At 37.5% G+C, this 21473-nt stretch overlaps 1 pseudogene across 1 annotated transcript in view; it reads left to right on the top strand.

The window, feature by feature from the left end:
• Nucleotides 1-7749: 7749 nt before the first annotated feature.
• The window catches only part of LOC308552588 (olfactory receptor 5AK2-like), a 62501-nt pseudogene continuing 48777 nt past the window's right edge, over nt 7750-21473 (top strand). The window contains exons 1-2 of the transcript in view: nt 7750-8002; nt 10634-10729. The product of the transcript in view is annotated as an olfactory receptor 5AK2-like (transcript). The remainder of the gene's footprint in view (nt 8003-10633; nt 10730-21473) is intronic.

Raw genomic sequence — 21473 nt, 5'->3', positions numbered from 1 at the left:
GAAAACAGAATTGAAAGATTCCTGTAGGTTTTTACACTTAAGCCATCTTGAGTAAAACTAAGCAAGGGAAAAGACACCGAGGGAGTAAAGAGTTAAATTCTGAGCCCATTTTGGATCAAATGTGCATGTGCTAGAGATTTCCAAGGAAGCATGTGTGCCTTATGCATGAAAAACATTAGGGAAGAGAGGGTAAACAAGAGAAAGAAACTAGCCTGGAAGAGGGCTATATGATGTATACACCAATAACATTTTAGCATGTAGAAAGTGCATCACCATTCTTCATAAGCTTAGTGCTTGGGTCCGAAAGTGGGGTCAGCTTGACATCTTTGTTTTTTACTCCGTTTTCATCTTTTGCCGTAGTGGTCTTATTGGACTATAGTGATAATATTTAACGTTATATTAAGAGCATTTCATGTTCCAGGCGTGCTTTAATATATCACCTCTTTAAATCTTCCTAACAAAACCAACGAGGCAGAAACTAGTTGAGAGATAAGGGAACTAAAGCATGTGAGAGTGGACATTCTTCGCCCAAGATCAAATGGCTGTAAGTGTTGGCCTAGATCCAGAGTCTGTTTCTTCACCACTTAGACCAGACTTCTGGCTACATACCCTACTCAGCGGCAATGACTGCAAGACCACGAAGGGGCTCTTGCTGCATCTTTTAGAATTGCTTGGACTCCCTAGGACACTTAAGATTCAAGGAAACTTTTAGCCTAGTGAATAAAATGCACTGCTTTTGTTCTTTCTGACTTAAAAAACAAAGAGTCCTCTCATATTCCATTTTAAGAAAAAGACACTTTATAGACTGTATAACATCTCATATACTGCTATGTTCCACATATCAGTTGGTACATTCTGTTATTGATTCCTTGAAGGAATTTGAGGTTAGTATTATCATTTCCATGTTAATAAATTTCAGTGCAGACCTCGTATTTAAACTCAGTTCTTTCTGATTTCAAAGTGTTCTCTTACAAATTATCACAAAGAAAAGTTAAGATTATATTAATTATAAATGATGAGATGTTTGTAATGTTGACTAGCTTTGGGGGAAGCTATAAAAATAAAACTGCATCTAGAGGGGGAATATAACACTGGGTAGTTTGAAAAAATTTCCCTGCTGGCAGGCAGGTGAACCCCTCATTTAAAGATAGAAGAGCTACTTTGTGATTCCTGGAGGAATACTATTCCCCTACCTTCCCCTGTCTTAAGACAGGAACAAGAGGGTAGACCAGCCTGTGGTTAAACTCAGTAGATAAATTTCTTCCCTCTGGTGTAAAAGGCATTTCTGATATCACCATTTTCTCAGTGAAGAGGTGCTAATAGGAGACACTAGTGGTGGTCTTAATTATGTTTAGGAATGTACAGTACTAATACATACATACATACATGCAAGGAAGCACTAAGGTAGCAAGGAAAGAAAATCTCAGGTGATTTTCAGAAGTTGGGAAACAAAGGAGAGTCCTCAAGCTTGGCCTTTGAGCATGCCGTTTCCTAGAAAGCTGTTGGATGAAAATGGGGAATGACTTTGGCTGTGAGGAATTGTATCAGGCTGATTTGGTGGCAGCAGCTAAACCATTACACAGATAGAGGAAAAATGAAGGTAAACATAGAGTTGCTAGAGCCCTGAAAGCAAAACTGATTATGAAGCAAAACTGCTAGCTTCTTCCTATTATAGTTGTTGCCAGGAGCATAGTTAGAGACTTTCTGGATGAACCACTGCCCAACTCTGTCAATAGGTTCCTAGTATTGCATTAGGATCACAGGCCAAATTGTGAGAAAGGCACAGTGCTCTTGCCTTCTTAGTAGATAATGGGGTGCAAATGCAATAAGGAGATCTTAGAACTAACCACATTTTGTCTTTTCAAAATAAATGGTATTAAAAGAAGAAAAGGACTGTAGCACTTACCAAGCAAGGCTGCCTCTTGGTGAGATTCCCCAAGGCTCCTACTTCTGGCATATGGTTAGCATTTTAATGTGTGTGAAAATCCTGGCTGTTGAAATGTTTTATAATGTGATTAATGATAAACAAAGTGGTTTCTCTACACTTCTCATTAACCATAATCAATGGATTCAAAACCAGGTCCAATTTATTCTATGCTGACTTATTGGGACAAATCCAGGGACCTGGAAGTTACAGTTCTACACTGAGTCCATACATAAATATGTTCAGTGGAAAATGCTTTCAGCTCAGGAGGCTGTAAATTAATAAGATGACCTTCTGGTAAATCTATGTTAGAGTAATTGTTTACATTCCAAGTTACCTTTCATTCAACAGGCATATTGATAAGGTACCACGTGGTAGTAATGTTGGGCAATCACAATGTCCCCAAAGGAGAGACTCATAGAAGGCTTCTCAGAAGAAGCACCATTTGACCTGAAGAGATTGGGGGAAACAAAGTTCATTCAGATAATGGGAGTAGCTGAACAAAGTTGCAGAAATGTAAAAAACCTTGACATAGTCAGGGGAGAGTGGGTGGTTTAAAATGACTAGAGAATAAAGTATGTGATGTCCAGAAGGACTAGAGGGAGATGGGCCGAGGTTGCATCAGAGGACAAATATATGAAATCCTAACGAACTTGAACTTTATCTTGTTAGATGTCACTCAAGAATGTTATGGTGGTGATGATTTTATGATGGTGGTGATGGCAGTGGTGTTGGTTGTGGTGGGCTGTGTGTGTGTGTGAAGTTAGTTTTGCCTTATAGAAATTTGTCTATGACATGGAATTTTGAAAGAAAGAGAAACACTTTAATTTGGGAGAAAGGTAAGGAATTTACCTAAGACAGTAGAAGTAGAAATGGAAACAGTCAGGTACCAGGAATGTTATAGAGGTAAACTCTGCTGATCTTAGGGACCAATTATAAAGGGTCTCCAAGTCTCAGATGGCTTCTGGATTTCTGACTTGGTAGAGTATTTGCTATTTACTTATGTATAAAGTACAGGAAAAGAGGCAGGTCATGGGTGGAGGTGGGGGAACAAAGCAGTGATATAATTCTGCCTTACTGTGAAAAGTGCAGGCCTTTGAGTTATGCAGATCTGAGTCTACTTCTAGTCATTGTTGGCTGTGTGACCTTGGGCAAATTGTTGAAGAACTCAAGTCAAATTGAGAGAGATATCAATTGAATTTCATTAGGAATAGATACAGTAACCAAGTTACCTAATGAAACATTGAATAATTGGGGAAGAATTAAGGTTAATAAGATTGTTTTATTGGCTAACACTAGTTAGTATATGTCCACAATCTAATTTCACAAGCCATCTCTGTAGACTAATATTTAAAGAAATCCATCCCAGAGTGTCAATCTTAGGAAACCTTAATTAATTAGCTACTTGGCTCATTATAAAATCACTACTGTCTACATTAATATGAGTAAATTGGTATGATAGAAACATGACTAAATAAATCCATATACTTTCCAGAGGAGCAGTAAACAAATGAGTTACAGTTTGAAAGGATATTTTAGTTGTAGTGCAACGTAAAACTATAAATATGGCCCTTGCTCTCACGTAAAGACAAGGCAGATGAATGAAAACAGATACCTGCAGGGAACAGTAAAAAGAAATCAGAAATTACATTTTTAAAACAATTTCTCCCTTTTCCAGTAAACAGGCAAAAATAACTAAGGCTATCATTTAACAATATTTCTCCAAAAAGTCATTACAAAGTCAACATTTAAAATAGCAAAAGTGTGGGAATGTGTCCTGAGAGCCGATTTGATCAGGCGAGAGCAGGTAGGGGCGCTCTCATTAAGTGCGGGGTAACTGGATAAAGAGAGCTTTACGGGAGAGCAGATTTCTTGTTAATTGGAACAGGCCCCAGTGGAAACAGAAGTACGTCACTGAAGTTGCTCTCTAGATTATCCATGACTTTGAGGCTACACCACTCAGTGAAGCAATCATTTTCCTATTTAATTAATTCTTCTGAAAAACAAACGTACTCTGTATTCTCTGGAAACAAAAACTGTAAAAATCGTGTTTTCAAGAGGAAGTGAATGTGTAGGCTATAAATTCATTTGTCTGGACGTCTGGAAAATGTTACTGAATGTGGTGAACATTTATTAATTTCAGCAGCAACCACTGAAAAGAGGACAAGGTCAGCAGGAAAGAAAAAAACATCTTTTAGGGAGAGATTAGATTTGGATACCTATTCATAGCTAAGAACTTGCTACAAACAGAACAATAAGCCTAGCACACAGTAGGTCTTCACATAATCATTGAATGAATGCAGCATTTTGGAAGATAAGTAAGATACAACATTAAATTAAGCTAAATATGTGGCATTTAATTATTATGAGGCCGAGCCCGTAACCTGTTGGTCTGCACTAATTCTGGGTTGTTAGTGTCAGAATTAAATTACAGGCCACCCAGTTGGTGTTCAGAGCATTGGAGAATTGATCGCTGTGGGAAAAGCCCCACATATTTGGCCTTAGAGGTTCTGTGAGTAGTATCCCCCACCACTGCACCCATCCAAATAGTAACCAAGTCCTGCTAATACTTCCTAAACATGTTGTGAATCTGGCTTTTCTTTTTATTTTCTATCCCTATAATCACTGTCCTGGTTCAGTCCCTTATCACCTCTCTGCTGGGCTATGTACAGTCAATATAAATTCTCACTTCCATAAATTATCTCCTTTAGAAAGAACATTTCCTTCCTCCTGATTAACCTTATCCTGTGTCTGATTAATCCTTCTATTCTATAAATCTCAATTAGGGGATTCCTCTGAGACTTAGTGTCAGCTCTTTTGTAAAAACTGCCTGTGTCTCTGGGAGGGTTAGGAGCCCGTCTTCTAGACTCAGTATTATGAGCATAGCACTCTCCCTGCACCCACCGCACCCATAGCACTGCACCCTGCACTCATAGCACTCTCCCTGCACCCACTGCTTTCTACACTTCTGGAGAAATGGGAGCCTATTTTAGTTGTCTCTACCTTCTCTGAACATAACAGAGTACCTGCTTTATAAAAGTTGCTTAATAAAATAGTTCTCAAGGGCCTGGAACTTGCTCTGAATTTTCACTCTATAGTATCAGTTGAGTGAGTTGTGTTTCCACACACTCTCCTTCCCTTTGCCCAGGGCATGAGCTACTCAAGGAAATGTCTCCCATTCAGGTTCTATGATCATTCAACTCTACACACCTTTCTAAAGCATGTGTCTGACCATTTCATGTCTCTATGTTATTTACCTCCATATAATTTTTCAAGGAAAGTTCAGGATGAAGTTGAAATTCTGGCTTACCTCTTAATATCCTTGGAGTAGGCTTTTGCCTGTTCCGCTCACTGTCCTTCACTTCTCCGTGTGCATCTCTGGCATAGGTTTGTAAAGGTCCTTACGCTTCTTTATAATCAGCACGTGTCTCAGGCTTTTATGTGCCCACGTGCACTTTCCCTTTAGCGTTAGACTCGGCTTCCTCTCAACACCTCCTTCCTCATGTAAGCCCCCCTCCTCTCTTAAGCCATCACCTCTCTGCAAGAGTCCTCCTGAGCCAGCTGTGCCACATCGCCTCCCGAGCCCGCATACCAGCCCCCTGTTCTCATTCCCCCACGCTTCTGTGGTTACGATTCTCTTCCACTGTCAGTTTATGTTTCTCTTTCCTCCGCATCAGTGTAAACTCCTTGAGGGAAGGAAGGACCCACGTCTTCTTGGACCTGCATGTCCAGCATTAAGCACAGTATTTCACGTAAAGCATGAAATCAGCCGCAAAGGAAAGAAAGGGAAGGGAGAAAAATAAGAGGAGAGAGAAGAAAGGGTGGTAGGTATGTGCTAATTTCCAGATATTTAAAATTATTCCAAATAGTAACTTCTTTGTATCAGTAGCTGATCGATTGCGGTTCTCTGTTTCCACAGTACTTTACAAGACAAAAATTACTTTTGCAATCATAATTTATTCGATGCTCACAAATGAATATGTTCTGTTGATATTTTCATTCTTAATGCTATAGAAAAGAAAAGAAGTGCATGAAGCTGGGAAGTACAAAAATGAGGATGTTAATCAGTTGGATCAACATAAATCCCGAATTTCTTATAGCATACCCAGGATTGGCTATGTAATTTGTGGAAAATGTGGAAAATGAAAACGGGGGGCACCTTGTTCAAAATTATTAAGAATTTCAAGACATTAAACCAGGCTCAGGACCCCTCTGGTATAGAGCTCTGTGTGTCAGTCAGGTTATGCCCAGGATGCCAGCCCTGACCACGCTTGCTTATAGTTGTAAGGTGCTCTCTTTTTGAGGGCTAAGAATGGGGTTGGCCGCTTATTGATCAAAAGCAAGTTCTGTCCTGTTGGATTAAGGAGAGAAATAATGTTGCGCACCAAGTACTGGGGATGTTTTGGATATCACCTCATTAGTCTTCACAATTACCCTGCACATATATCATTACTTCTGCCTAAGATGCCTTTCTCTCAACGTCTTCATTCCCCGGCAGAGCCCTGTTCCTCTCTTAAAGCATCGACTCCTCTTGGAAAGACTTCTAAAGCCTGTTCCTCTGCCTGATCTGAATCATTGCCCTTCAATAGGTTCTCATTCTACCCTCCACTGCTTCTAGTATGTCACCTGTGTTGATTTTACTTTCTTAACTTATATAAGAACAAATTGAGACTAGGGGAGTCACATAGGTAGGGAATAAATGTTATTTTGGGATAATTTAGGCTTCCAGCTCCTTTTGCTGCTAACCCAGCATTCTTTTATGCTACTCTAACCTGTTCGAGGTCACTTGACCGTTTAAAGTGTTCAGCACCGGCCACCCTTGCCATCCCATCTTCCTTTATCCCCAAAGAAGAAGCACACTGAGGGTTGAGGGGGTGATATCTGGCTCTCAAGTGGAAGGTAATACTCTGGCACACATATGGGCCTTACCTGGGTGAAGGTGTGACCCAGTGTATGCTAAGGTAAGTAGGCATCTTTATTGTCCTAGAGCTGAGATAAAGCTAAAAAGTGAGCCAAGAAAAATCATTTCCCTAAGATTAATACTCAAAAAACTATCACTTTAATCTAAAAAGGGAGGCTGAACCCCTATGGTTTCCCGGAAGCTTGAAGATAATGTTAATATTCCTTACAAGATTTGGTTTACTAAAATGCTAAATGCTCTTAGTGTCATTTTGGAACTGCTCTATTGGCAAAATAAATATTTTACTATGACATAATATAAACATTTTAAAAGCTTAACTTCACAATTTAAAATTTAAAGTACATTTTAATATGCAATGTATGTGCCTCTACCATTATATATGAGGATTAATGCATGGAACACCAAGGCAGAGATTAATGTTCTGCATATCACAAAAGACAGATGGAAGCCAAAAATCAGCTTCTTAAGGTGTGTTAACTGCTGAGATAGGATCAGATGAACTTTTTTCATGCTTTAATTGATTTAATTAAGAAATGAGGTAATTGATTTTTAGGGTGTCTAAAAAGTGTGATTAGGGATTGAATTTTTCTAGATTGAACTCATAAATCTTTGATAATACTCAAACAGAATAGGAAACTATTGGTATAGATTAGTCTTCTATCAGTCATGTAAGGCCATATATGGTTAAATCAATGAGGCTGCTGTTTGCAACCAGATGTCAATTCTCCATAAAGAGTAGTAAAGCTCACAGTAATACAGAATCTAATGTGATTAATTTTTAAAATTTAAAAAAACAACAACTTTTTAGACACTTTTCCAATATAATGGGAAGAAATCCTGAAGAGCTGAAATCACAGGGAATCTCACTAACTGTTAAACAGCCTCTCTTTCTAGATTTTTCACCATGTCCTTCCTTTGTGGCCAGAAGAGGAGTAGATACATCAACTATAAAGCAAAGTGTGCAGCTGAGACTGACAGATCTAATAAAGGACTGATTCACTGTGTCCGCCAAAGTCACTTGGCGAGGGCTTTAGATCCAGATGATACCATTTCCTCACCGTCATTTGACCGGGTAGCCTTTCAGAAGCATAGGGATATTGCCTCCTATCCTTCCAACTCAGTTACTCAGATTTTCTTCCTTTACTGTTGTGATGGAGGTAATACTTTGAAAAATTTAAATTTGCATTCTCTTTTGCTTTCTAAGTGTACGACATTTATTCTAGTTGGCCCAAGAATTCATCAAACCTGGAGAAGATTAAGACATGTTATTGCAAGTGGGATGATGTAATAGATTCTGACATGGAAAATAAGATTTTTTAAATTCCTTAAGTTTCCTTTCAGTGTATCAAGACCACTGGTGGATGGAGAGAAGGAGGAAGGTAGCAATGGAGCCAGAAATGTGTGCTCTTATTTTTTATTCCTTGGGCTGCTGCTCAAAGACATAAAAGAGTAAGTAAATGAGGCTAGAATTGGACTTTTGTGCCCGCTTCTCATTTGAAACTCTGAGCCTTGCAAGCTACTCCTCCCATGACCTTATGAAGTAAATACTGTGCTGTTGTTCTTCTCACTATAAAAACTGAGGTGAGTAGAGATGAAAAATTTGCTGAAGATCATACAGATGGCACAGAACCTGGATTTGAACCCAGGACAGTCTGACTAACCACTCAACCACAATACCATGCTGCCCTTCTGTACTGCATTGTGCACAGAGCAATGCTAATTTTAAAAAAAAATGTTAATTATAAATGGTGAAAAACTGAAATGAAATCAGTAAAATTGTAATATTTTACATTTATAGAAAAAATGAGTTTCTGATCATATTGTTATCTGACGTGATATTAGGGTACAATACTTGCTATGCTGTTTAGCAGCCTATTAAAATCAAAAATTCTGAGCAGAAATAGAGATTTTTATATGTAACTTTAACTTTATGTTGTCTTGTTGGAAAAAAAAAAAAGAGTTTGAGTTATATTTTTGCTCAGTGGCATCAAAACTAAAAGTATATTTTTCTATGTGAACCTCTTGAGCAGTTTTGTTACTAATAATCATGATGGTACTATAATTTCTGGGCTTGATTTATAAAGTACCATAAACTTCTACAATAGATTTGTAACTTCTTCAGAGTTGCAGAAAGTAAATTAATTGCAATAATATAAATGTTCTTTGAAGCTCTTTCAAGTAGGGTACTTTGTTTATATTCCAGCCATTCCTTAGAGATGGTGTAAATATTTCATAATTGTTTTAGGAACAATTGTTTTATATATAGGTGTATTTTGAGTGTTTGTGTTACTTAATCCTACAATCCAACAGAATATAAACTCTCTCATTTAGATGTTATTTTCACTTTTAGGTGCTTGGGTCTTTATTTACATGTTTTAAAGGATTATTTTGTAGTAGTTTATTTGAACTAAATGATACATTTCTGACATCAGCTTTTAAAACATAATGGTTTAGTTTTCTTTTATTTATTTATTTTGTAGACTTGATGTCTCTCTGCAAGGCCTGTTTTTGCTTGTAAATCTATAGTGTTACCAATTAAATGATGTAGCAGTTCTAGTAATGTTAACCACCCTGAATTAACATGCTCTCTGGCAATTAAGCAGCAGTCATAAATCATTGGAATTTGGAAAAATAATCAGTGTCATATGATAGTTGTATGACATACGATGGATCTGATTTTTAATGTATGAAGTCTTGGCTAGAAAATGAAGGTGAGCCCTCTGTATAATTTCATGCATAAAAAAGCATGAAGAAAAAGGGAAGAAAGAAAAAAAGACTGAAGAATATGTGAATCCTGATTTTCCAGAAAGTTGAGGTGAAGCAAAATTTACTCTGAGAAAAGTGACATCAGTTTAGGTATACAAATTGTAAAATATGTTACACTTTTCTTTTTACTGTGATTTTATTAAGTAACATTTTTTAACAACTTATATTTATTTTTTTAAATTTATCTTTATTGTTGAAAGTATTACAGATGTCCTTTTTTTTCCTCCATTGATCCTGTCCACTCTGCATCCACCCCACCCCCAGGCCTTCCCCATACCAATGTCTGTGTCCCTGGGTTATGCTTATAAACATGTAAGTTCTTTGATTAATCTCTCCCCACCACTCCCCCACCCCCGCCTTCCCTCTGAGATCCCTCAGTCTGCTCCATGCTTCTATGCCTCTGCATCCATTTTGTTCATCAGTTTATTTTGTTTATTACATTCCACATATGAGTGAGATCATGTGGTACTTGTCATTCTCTGACTGGCTTATTTTGCTTAGCACAGTACTCTCCAGTTCCCTCCACGCTGTCTCAGAGGGTAAGAGAGCCCTCTTTTTTACAGCTGCATAGTATTCCATGGTCTGAATGTCCCACAGCTTTTTTATCTACTGATGGGCACTTGGGCTGTTTCCAGATCTTAGCTATTGTGAATTGCACTGCTATGAACATAGGGGTGCATTAGTTCTTTTTGAGTGGTGTTTGGGGTTTCTTAAGATATATTCCTAGAGTGGGGTCACTGGGTCAACATCCTATTTGACAAAAACAAGTAAAGATTATTATGGGCAACTTAATGTGTTTCAACTAAGCAGACACCTCAGCAGTGCCTTTTTCCTGCCTAGTTGGTGTTGGCTGCCTGCACCAAAGCATTTGTTGTCTCCTCTTTGTAGTTTTATCTTTCTTTTACAGATATTTTTATTATCATGAGTCATTTACTGTTTGCCATTGTTGATTTGGTTTCTATCCAGGTATCTGTGATTACACGAAAATAATGTCAAAACAAATTTTTTGTTTTATTTTTCAGAAAAATCTCTAAGATTTGGACTAGTGAATCATGTTGCCAATAATACTCATGTGACATCGCTGAAAATTTCATCATCTTCAAGAAATAATCAGAATGGTAAGAACTATACAGAATCTTAGCACTGAACAGACTTAAATTTATGAAAATAAGTTATGAACTATGTGTCAGTTAGGATTAGGTTTGTCTGAAACTACCAAAAATCTCCAAAAACAGCTGCCTTAAACAGCACAGAAGTTTCTCTGTCAGGCAAACCTAATCTGAGTGTTACCAGGGTTGACATGATGACTTCGTAATCATCAGGGGTCCAAATGCTTTCTGTCTTGTTATTGGGCCATAGGCACCTCATGGCTCCAAGACCATGATCCAGTATCACTGATTAAGCTTCAGTGTCTTAGCTTTGTTCCAGCCAGTGAGAAAGGACTCAGCAGGGCAAGGTGCAGTTATGAAGGAAGAGAAGGAGAAATGTATATTGGAATACAATTTGTAATCTCTGTCCCAAAAATATCAGCCCAAATTATCTCAAAGTTCCAAACCTAAAGGTACAATATTAAGTTTTAAAAAATATTGATATTCACATTTTCAATGACAAAACTATAGAACACTCTGCTACATGTATCAGTTGTTTTACCAAAGTAATTTAGATATAAGGAGAGATATTTATAGCACAGTTACTTCAAATTAGAAAGAAAGTCCTGAAAAAATTTAGAATACAAGAAAGATATGACATGTACTTTAAATTATTGTGATTTTACAATATAGTTTGAGGGAAAACTGTGATTATAAAGGAATTGAAACTTTACTCAGAAGAGATTGAAGAAAAGAGTGTAATTAAATTTTATAGCTGAAAGATTGTATTTCTTTAAAAAATTGTTTAATATTAAGAGGACATGAGAGCTCTATGAGGGCAGGAATTTTTGTTTATTTTGTACACTGTTAATATTCTTAGTACCTAGGATTGTACCTAAACAGAATAGGGGCTAAATAAATGTTTGTTGATTTATCTATTGATTGATTAAGTTAGAATGAAAAACAAAGGAGAATTATAGGTAGGTCTCTACAAAAGGAAATACATTCAATACTAGTGAAAAAAATATAAGCATATCATCAAACATAGTAAATGTGGTTACTTTTTTCTTAGCTTATTCAATGATACATTATGAGAAAACTATGTAAGGAAAAGAGCAACTTAAGTGTATGTGGGGCCTACTGAAAATGTCAAGATATATCCTAATTTAAAATAAGTGCCTAAATTCCATCAAAGTAGAAAAAAAATGACTGGGATCAGTTTACATAAGGGTATAAAAGCTTTTCTGCAGCAAGTCATAATAAAATATATGGCCTGGCCTGCAGCAGAGTCTTGACAATGTGGGATTTTAATGAAGTACCTGTGGAATTCAAAGAAAAGCACAGGAGTTGACGCACTTAGTATTCTGAATGTTGTTTGAATTTATAAGGGATCATGTTTTGTGAAGTAATAAAAAAGTTGTGAAAAGCTCTAAATTCTGGGATGTCTTTATGTGACACCAATCATGAATATGCAAAACAATGAACAATCCTTCAAAATATGTTTAAGCAGAACAAACGCATTAGATGTGAGCTGTGAAAGCTGCAAAACATGAGTTGCCGCTTACTTCATCTTACATTATTGGTCTAATTGAGACATGTGGAGATTATTGAGTCTGCAAACATGCAGGTGACTGGTGAATCATGTATTGTCTGGTTGACAGATTCCAAATTTGAAATGATAATTTCTTTAAAATGCTTTTGATAAAACACCCTCTGCTGGTATTAGAATTCTTTCAGGTGAGCAAGAAAGTCAATTATATTACAGATGGGGTTGTTTTGCCTTCAAAAGAGAAGCATTATTTCATTTATTGTTGGAGAGAGATGATAAATATTTTAAATGTATTTGGGAAAAGAAAAAATACATCACAGCTAATCTCTACAGCTTTCAAAATACACGTCTTTTCCTCAAAAGAGGCAAAAAGTTATGCGTGACAAATTTGTTTTATTTCATGGAATGGACTCATGTAAATCAACCTAGGATGTTCATTGAGAGTAAGATTTTATCTGTTTTATTCACTCTAGTCCCTGTGTCTAGAATAGGACCTAGCACATAATAGATGCTCAGTAAATATTCTGTGTACGACTGATTGATCAACTAAATGAATAAATGACTGAACAGATAATGATATGCATATGCAATCCTCTAGAACTCCAATTTTACTGCAATTTTGCAAATTATAACTTTCTGAGTGTTTCAACATAATTGGTTTGGCATTTGATATATTTAATGTGGTGTTCATAATAATGCTCAGAGCTAGTACTTAATGTTTTGAATTGGCTAATCGTTACAACAAGAGCAAATGACATCTTTCATTGCTCTTTTTCTTAAGATTAGTACTTTAAAAATACCAAGGAGAGCCCTGGCTGGTATGGCTCAGTTGGTTGGGTGTCCTCCCGTGCACTGCAGGGTTGCTGGTTTGGTTCCCCGTCAGGACACATGCCTGGGTTTCAGGACACATGCCTGGGTTTGAGGCTAGATCCTCATTAGGGGGCACATGGGAAGCAGCCGATTGATGTTTCACTCTCACGTCAATGTTTTTCTCTCTCTCTCCCCTCTCCCTTCCTCTGTTTCTAAAATTCAATAATAAAAAAATACCAAGGAGAAAACTGGCATTGATGGCTATCAGGAAATAATTGGTAACGAAATTGATGGAGTCAGAAGGACTCAGTGTCACTGGGAAGAGATCTGCCACAGCAGTGGAGAGAAGGTGATGCTTCACTAATCACACCGCTAAGCACTTATTGCTGCAATTTTATACATTCTCATTATTCACATTTAGCGTTTTAGCCTCTGACTCCTAACATACTCTGCTTTGGTTATAATTAGACGTGATGTCAGCACCGTTGCTGGGAATAGCATTAGGGACATTAACATCATTTTATTAAAAGCTTCCAGTATTATTAAAATTTATGATCCACTTGAAAGATTCCTTTGGAGTTTTCCATAAGGTTTTGTTTTGTTTTAAAGTCATTATGTGGAGTAACTACCAGTACATATTCCAAGGAATCACAAGCATTTCATAGACAACCCTGAATTCTAAGCATTAGCATTCGGCCCATTTGGCATCTTGGGGATGGGAATATAGTCAGTGTTTTTAACTGATTGAGGACTTAAAGTTACATAATAGGACTAAATGGACAGTTTCTAAAAAGTAGCTTACCAATTGATTTTAAAGGAAACCCAACAGAATTGTGGTACAACTACTGAAATGATTGTCCCTAAGGTTACTCATGAATGCTTGCCCATTTTCCTGCTCTAATAGTTTTTATAATGCCTCTGTCCATTTTATGTTCTTCCTTTGTGCCCCTCACTCTGGCTTCTATTTTTAACCCGCACTTTTGGATCTTCTGTTTTTTAAGTAGTCATTATGTGTTGGTGTTTAGTTTCTGGCTCCCTGTACATCATTTTTGGGTTTTGGGTGTTCATTTATTTACTTGACTTCATCTCCTATGTATTCATGTGACTCTGCCAGCTATGATTCATGAATCCCTTGTGCTCCTAGTGTGGCATGGGTCTCACCCTAGAAAGGAAAGGATAGCATGTCATACCCCACCCTGTCACATTTCTAAAATGCCCATCTCCTCATGATGTGCACCAACTTATACTCCTTTAATACCTCTTTAGGATCAGGCTGAAATTCCTTAACATTTCCTATGAGATGGCAGGGTCTAGGTTTACCTCCCCAAGACCACATTTAATCATTTATCTTTTTGATATATTTTCAGCAATATTGATATATTTTCACTTCTCCAAATGTATTCTTTTATAAAATATGTTTTTATTGATTTCAGGATGAGGAAGGGAGAGGGAGGGATAGAAATGTTGATGAAAGAGAAACATCACTGGTTGCCTCCTACACACCCCTAATGGGGATCTAGCTGGCAACCCAGACATGTGCCCCAACCGGGAATTGAACTGGTGACCTCCTGGTTCATGGGACCGACGCTCAACCAGCTGAACTACACCTGCTAGGCTCCAAACCTATTTTGTTTTCTCTCCTTTCACATGCTTCTCCCTGTGCTGACAACATTCTTTTCCCTGGTGGAGAACGCCATTTACTCTCACGACTTAGTTCATGTATCCTGTCCCTTGGAAGAGTTTCATTGTTGCCTATGGCTTATAGGTGGTCCAGCTCCCTGCTCCCTGGCCCCTTGTACTGCTATCAGAAAACAACTTATCCCCTATATTTTAATTATCTATTTACTCTATTCCTTGCTGACTTTAAATTTCTTGAGGACAAAACCAGTGACTTGTTCACTCTTTTATGTATAGAAAAATGCTGAGCAAAAATTAAGCAGGCAATTTTATTCAGCATTGTATTCTAAGGACTCAAAATCATTAGTATTTTCTTTCTGAATCCTCTAGATTTCTATGATTATTTAAAAATACTTGACTTTAAGTTTATGTAACAAAAGACAATTCATTTCATGCTATTTTAAATATAATTTTAAAATATAGTTACCTTAGAGCTTTGCCTTGATAATTTCCTATAAATTTTGGGTATAGCTCACTTATCATCATTAGTTTCCAAATATTTATAATCATATATTTATAGTTTTGGTCCAATATTTAAGAGACTGTTTTTAAGTTGTTAAAAATGATTGAGATCCTTCTTTAATGTTTCTTCTGTAAATACCTAGTTTCACTCTTGCAGAGAGGATGAATAGGTAGCATATTTTTGACACTTTGGAATTTATCTAGGCTTTTGGCAAATGTATATCTACACACACACACACACACACACACATATTTAAGGGTCATTTGCACTAGTTAACTTTCTGTTTAAAAGCTTACAAAATTTGATATATATTAAATTCTGAATTTTTTCATTTCTTATATAATTACATATATTTTTATAATTGGTTAAGGGCTGAGGAATGTGTATTACATTGTACTTATGTCAAATTATCACTAAAACAAGAATTTTTCTTTATGTATTTTGATACATTTATGAGTTTTACATCCTATTTTACTGATCCTCATTTATCTATGTTAAAAATCTTTCTGTTCTGCTTTGTTCAAATTAATATGGCTATTCATCTCATTTTTCTGGATGTTACCTAATACATTGTCACCCATGGTTTTACCTTCCCATGCTGGTGTGTTTTAGTTATATCTCTTTAAGTAGAGATGATTTAACTTGGAGTACTGTGAAATGTCCCTTCTACCTCCCCTCAAGCCAAATGAGAGAGATGCAAGGAAGCCCCTTAAAGATGCTGCTTTGTGTGCTTGGGTGTGCAGTGCAGAGATAGCTGCTAGAAAAGCCAAAAGGCTGGATGACCTAGGAACAGCTTGCTTTGCCAGAGGTCTTTTGAAGGCATAATTCATGCAGGCTTCCAGGAGACTCCAAAGGGCCACATGGAAGGAAGAGACATATCAGGAGCCACCTTACAAGGGCAATACTCTTGAGAGAGTGGAATGGGCCTCAGAAAAATCAGGGTAAAACATCCTTTGGATTTTCTCAGTTCTTCAGTATGAAGTTGAGATAGATATCATTAAGAACCAGCTGAGCCTGGCCGGGCGTGGCTCAGCGGTTGAGCGTCGACCTAGGATCCAGGTGATCAGGGTTCGATTCCCGGTCAGGGCACATGCCCGGGTTGCAGGCTCGATCAATGACTCTCTCATCATTGATGTTTTTATCTCTCTCTCCCCCTCTCCTTTCCTCTCTCTGAAATCAATAAAGATATATTTAAAAAAAAAAATTATTAAAAAAAAAAAAAAGAACCAGCTGAATCCCCACATCAGTATCTTGACGGATGCAGTAAGGGCCATAACCAAACAGAAACTCCTGGGGCTTCCATCCCCACCAAAACAGTAGCACCACTGCAATTCCCATTGACAAAGTAAATTCTTCTATCTCTGCCTATTTCACTTAATCCAAGTTCAGAGTCTCAGATGGAAGCAACTGCGTGGAGAAGCCTAGAATCTGTGACAACACCCTACCTGCTGAGAGAGGGAGGCAGAGCAGATAGAGAGGAGTGAATTTTTGGTCTTTTCAGGTTCTATAGTGGGAGATAGTCCAACAAGATGCATGTGATGGGGAATCATCTAGATACACAAAAGTAGTTCAGATTCTAGGCCGCTAAAGGAATACAAGTATAATTTGCCTAAGATCACTGATCTAAGTGAAGGAGCTGAATTCAGTGTCCAACTCCAAATCTTTTGCTTATGCAGCACTGCCACCGTTATTAACTAAAAGACCAGTGGTAGATATTGCATATGAGAGGCAAACAAGGGTAATAATTTGGATTTATATTATTTCTCAAAAAACAAGCAAACAAATCCTAAACTACTTTAACACTTGTTTGTGCTTTAAAAAACTTAGTTTGAATAATTTTATTACCTTATTTAACAGACAACCAACCTGAGATAGAGAAGTTAAATGACTTCCCATGGTGAAACAGTCAGTGGTAGATTTACCATTATTTGTTTTCCTAACTCTTTCTCAACCCACAAGTGCCCATTACCTTCCCTCTGAAAAGAAAAAAAGATATGGCTACAAACTAAACACATTGAAGATGAATGATATGTTTCTCTCTCTGGAACACTCCATGTGATGCAGGGGTTAGTAACAGGAAAACTGAAATTTAGGAGACACAGAAAATAATGGATTTGGTCAGACTGAGCTATGAGAGGATTAGAACTGAGTTAAACTGTCATAGCTTTAAATAATGCAAAGTCCAGCTCAAATAGAAAGGTACTCTACAAACTTCTTGGCATATTTCCACTTTAATAATCCAGCACCATCTGTGAAAACAAATGAGTATTATAGGCCTCTACTAAATGGATTATATGTTTCTTAGCAGACACCTGTTCAGAGCACTTAGGTATTAGGTGACTCGGGAATCTAAAATACATCTATATCTATTGATTGAGGCTACATATTGAATTTAACCCTCACCTGAGGATATGTTTTTTTATTGATTTTTTAGAGAGAGAAAGAGAGAGAAACATAGATGTAAGAGAGAAACATCAATCCGTTGCCCCCCATACACTCCTCTATGGGGGATTGAATCTGCGACCTAGGTATGTGCCCTGACTGAGAATCGAACCCACAACCTTCTGGTGTACAGGATGATGCTCCAACCAACTGAGCTACCCAGCCAGGGTTAGATATTGAGTTTAAATGTTAGGAAATACAGTGGCAGTTTTAGAAAAAAGTATAATGAAAAAATACTATATATTTCATTTCAGCTATTTGAATTTGAGATTATCAAAGGTTAACTCTTAATTCATTTGTACAGAACATCTAACATATAAAATGCTTTCACAATACAACTTCACTGTGAGACACTAGCTGCTACTAGGACAGTGCCAATTGCTTGGTCATATATTATATGTTAATAAGCCATAGAGTCAGGGAGGGTCCCTTCATCCACTGGATTGACAACTCAGGGCCTCTTTCCAGTGCTGAGTGTGCTTGGCCAACCTGACTGAACGCTGAGGCCCTGGATTCATCACTGGAACCTAGGTGTATGGATGCTTAGTCCAGTGTTTTCTTTCCCTTGTGATGTGCTCTTCAGGGCCTAGAAAAGAATCCAGAATAAAGGTAAGCATGGACTTGAATTTTGTTACAAATTAATCTGTATTTTAGAAATACAGTGAGCTTTGAAAGACAAATTTAGTGATTCAAAAAGAAAAGCAAAATTAAATAGAAGAGGACACTACTTACAAGCAAAGGCAGCCCACACTCCCAGCAATACGTTCGAATTTAAAGAAATCAGAACACCAGGGCTCTGACATACAGGAGAATGAATGTTTTCCAAACTTGGGGTTTTGTGCACGTAGGCACTGGCCCACTTAATAGATGGTTAAGGATCTGAGAACAACTCAGCATCTCCTGAAAAGGCAATATGTTTTGTAATAAAACCCAGTCTGAAATAAGAAATAGCATAACTCATTATGGTTCTTGAGTGTTTGGGGGCTGGCTAGAGCATGCCTATTCCAGTGGATACGGCTGTGGCGAAGCATGAAGAGAAATAAAAGCAGGCCTGGGTAGGTGTAGCTATTTTTCTGTTCTTCAGGAGAAGAGAGGAGGAAAGAGATAAGAAAAAGTAGGTGGGAGTTTGCTCTAGAAGTTCCCTTGGGAGCCCTACTGCCGAATGCACGGTCTTGTGAGAAATGTCTGGGAGAAATAATTTTCAGCAAACCTGGCGATGCTAGGTGTGTAAATGTGTCCTCCACTTAGGTGATATATTTGTAATTTGGGGAACTGATGTGGAACACATTTCGGGGTAAGTACTTCAGCACACCTAAGCTTAATAAGCAAAAGTAAGAGAAAGTAGAAATGGCCCTTGGTCCTAGAAGATAATTGCCCTTCTCATCAACCAAATCTTGTTCATGGTTTAGCAAAAAGAGACAATAGGGGTAAATATTTTAAAGCAGAAAAATGTTCAGAAATAGCTATTTTAAGACTTTTGGCTCCAGGACAGTGTATCCAGACCTTTGGTGTTTATAAGAATCCCCAGAAGTAGTGTAAAAAATATATACAGTTTTATGTTCCATCAGCAGAAATTCTGATTGAGTGGATCTAGGGGAGCCCAGGTATTTTAATTCTTTATTTTTAAAATATATCTTTACTGATTTCAAAGAGAGGAAGGGAAAGGGAGAGAAAGATAGAAACATCAATGATGAGAGAGTCATTGAATGGCTGCCTCCTACACACCCCCTGCTGGGGATTGAGCCTGCAGCCTGGGCACGTGCTGTGATCGGGAATCGAACCATGACCTCCTGGATCATAGGTCTATGCTCAACCCCTGAGCCATGCTGGCCAACTAATTCTTAACATGCTTCCAGGAGATTCTGAAGCAGATGGTCTTGAGAACAGGTGATCACCCCAGACCCTCAAAGCACAATATTTCTGGTTTGTTCACCAGGAGCTAGGCTTCTGAGTATGTGTGACAAAGGTCTAGAGTCTAAAATTTAAGATAGAGATGGGGAAATGGAAAGGGACTACAGGAGCTAAATAAAAAGGTCTGTCCCTATTGTGAGAGCTGACAGGAGGAACACTTCTCTTTGAAAGGAAAAAAATGAATTACAAGAAACTAAAGCTTATGTTCTTTTGTCCTGGTGGATTGTGTTTCATAGACTGTTTATCTTTTGAAATGTCTCCCTTGATCATATCTTTAGCACTAACGGTTGGTAGAAGGGGATTACAGTGAGTTGCTTTTTCAGTTACAAGTGTTGAAGGTACAGACATTGATAAAAAATTGGGGTAATGTAAATATTCATCCAAAGAGATAGTATTTGATTGTGTTGTTTTAATAGAATATATGCATAAAGATGGAGATACTTCTGCATCTATACTTATAATGCATATCTATTTTTGCCATAGATTCTTTGAGGAAAATATGTTTAGTGTTTTAAAAACTATTTGCTTATAGTTCATACAACAAAAGTGCTGTGTCTTAGAGAGTTGAAAACAGTAACTATATATAAAGTTACTTCATAGCTTTCTGGACACTAGCCATCAGAGAATAGTTCCCAAGCTAGTAATAGGCTGTGGACTTGAACTTACTGACTTAATCAGAACACCACTAAGTAAGAAAAAATGAACCCAATTAAAAAATATGATTCTATTATAATGTGACCTTTTCTTAATGGAAAAGAAAACAAGAGTTTTAAAGAATATTATTACATATACCATTAAAATTGCTTCCAAAGGAAATTCAAAGGACTAGAATAGTGTGATAGTGAAACATGTTAAAGAATAAAGTAGAACAAAGTTTAATGTGCTGTACTACAGGGGGAGATGGAATGTGTGTTAAAAGAAAAGCAAAATAAATGTAAGAAGTTAGGCCCATAAAAGACAAAAAGTATTATTCAGAAGGACCTTCTAAGTGCCTAGAAAGAGGTTAAGAATGCTCTCAGGGGATGGGAACCAATGGGGCAAATGGACCAAACTGATTCCAAAGAAAAACCTGGAAGAAATAAAAGGGAAACATTGGTTACAGAATTACAGAGCTGGGAGGCATTTGAAAGATTAGTCAGATTCACACTGACACCTCTGCTTTAAGCTGATGTGATATGATCCTGCCACAGGCATTGCATAGATGGTCCTGTCTGCTCCTTATTAATGATTCACAGAATATATTTTTAATTATCCCTTTGACCCCATTTTTTATAACTAGTACCTCATCCTACTCTATGTCCTGGCCTTCAGCTTCATTTTTTACTACTCTATTTCCACCTCTGCCTCATACTCTGGACTTGACAGTTATACTAAGGCTTTGGCTATGCACACTCTCTTCTTCCCAGTCCCCCTTGGCATCCCCATATCCTGACTGCTCCCCCAACTCTTCAATAGTGGGAGACTTGTATAAGTTCAACCTGTTCATTTGAAAGCTAAATAAATGAAGCCCCTCAGAAATTATGTAGCTTATCAAAGTCCTTCAGCTAGTCAATAGACATCCTGGACTATTTACATTCATGTCATTTTCATTTCCACCTATAGTTCTCTTGCTAGTCGTAATATTGCCTTAACATATTTAGCAGATACATTTATTTAAACTCCAGTCCTCCTCTTAGCAATTTTTTTTCTTCTGCTCACACAGCAGCTATTTCCAGTTGTCAAGGAGGATGGCCAAACAAGCCCCTGTCCTGCACTCATGACTATAATACGATCAGTTAGAAACTCATGCTAGCTAATCTCAACCCTCGAGGTAGTTTATGAATTTGCTATTCAAAATGTGGTCCATGGACCAGCAGCATGAGCTTGACCTGGAGCTTGTGAGAAATGCAGAATCCTAGGCCTGCCCCATCCCCTGCATGAAA

The sequence above is a fragment of the Miniopterus schreibersii genome, assembly GCF_964146895.1.
Source record: "Miniopterus schreibersii genome assembly, chromosome: 2".
Taxonomy (NCBI): Eukaryota; Metazoa; Chordata; class Mammalia; order Chiroptera; family Miniopteridae; genus Miniopterus; species Miniopterus schreibersii.
This window is presented reverse-complemented; position numbering and strand designations above follow the sequence as displayed.